Source organism: Ruditapes philippinarum, unplaced genomic scaffold (assembly GCF_026571515.1).
Source record: "Ruditapes philippinarum isolate M1 unplaced genomic scaffold, ASM2657151v2 ctg12073_1_1_1_1, whole genome shotgun sequence".
NCBI classification, from domain to species: domain Eukaryota; kingdom Metazoa; phylum Mollusca; class Bivalvia; order Venerida; family Veneridae; genus Ruditapes; species Ruditapes philippinarum.
The window spans coordinates 16,473-17,425 of NW_026865566.1; the positions used below are offsets into that span (position 1 = coordinate 16,473).

The window sequence follows — 953 nt, forward strand, 5'->3', positions numbered from 1 at the left end:
TCTCTTAACCTTAACGAAAATGTTAACACACGCCGACATGAGAATCGTGACAATAGCTTTACTTTTTGTCTTCAAAATGTGGGTCTAAATAAGATTCATTCCTTCGCACAATGAAACATTTTATGACCATTATTATCTTACGTTAAAAGACATTCTTAATGGATATAAGGATGGTTTTGTATCATGCATTCTGCTTAAACAAACATGTCTGAGACAGATGAAAAAAAACTTACAATTAGGTAAATTTGTTTGTTTATTATTATTATTAAACTTTAATAAATCATTAATTCAACTGATTTAAATCTTAATCAGGCCCTGAAAAAAAAATGAATGCCCCGGGTGAGGATCGAACTCACGACCTTCAGATAACTCTATGGTCGTATATTTGATTATGAGACTGACGCGCTACCTACTGCGCTACCGAAGGCAACATATGTCAACAGGTTTAACAATGTCATTTTAAGCAAAACGTCCATTTATACATCATTTTTTTTTTAATTTTATTTTTTTTTTTTTTTAAATTTTTTTTTTTTTTATCAAACATTTTTAGTTTTTTTTTGTTTTTTTTTTCTTTAAAATTGTTTTTTTTAAAAAAAAATTAAAAAATTTTTTTTTTTTTTTTTTTTTTTTTTTTTTTTTTTTTTTTTTTTTTTTTTTTTTTTTTTTTTTTTTTTTTTTTTTTTTTTTTTTTTTTTTATAAAAAAAAATTTTTTTTTTTTATTTTTTTTTAAATTTTTTAAAAAAAAAAAAATTTTTTAAAAAAATTTTTTAAAAAAAATTAAAAATTTTTTTTTTTTTTCTTTTTTTTTTTTTTTTTTTTTTTTTTTTTTTTTATTTTTTTTTTTTTTTTTTTTTTTTTTTTTTTTTTTTTTTTTTTTTTTTTTTTTTTTTTTTATTAATACTTTTATCTGTTATATAGTATTATAATACACTACGTTTACATTAACCTTGTG

General features: G+C 18.9%; 1 non-coding gene across 1 annotated transcript; it reads right to left on the bottom strand.

Moving 5' to 3' along the window:
• Window positions 1–331: 331 nt before the first annotated feature.
• Trnam-cau (transfer RNA methionine (anticodon CAU)) lies at window positions 332–428 on the bottom strand. Its single transcript has 2 exons — window positions 391–428; window positions 332–367 (listed from the first exon to the last, which is right to left on the bottom strand). It is a non-coding gene; the product is annotated as a tRNA-Met (tRNA).
• Window positions 429–953: the final 525 nt, after the last annotated feature.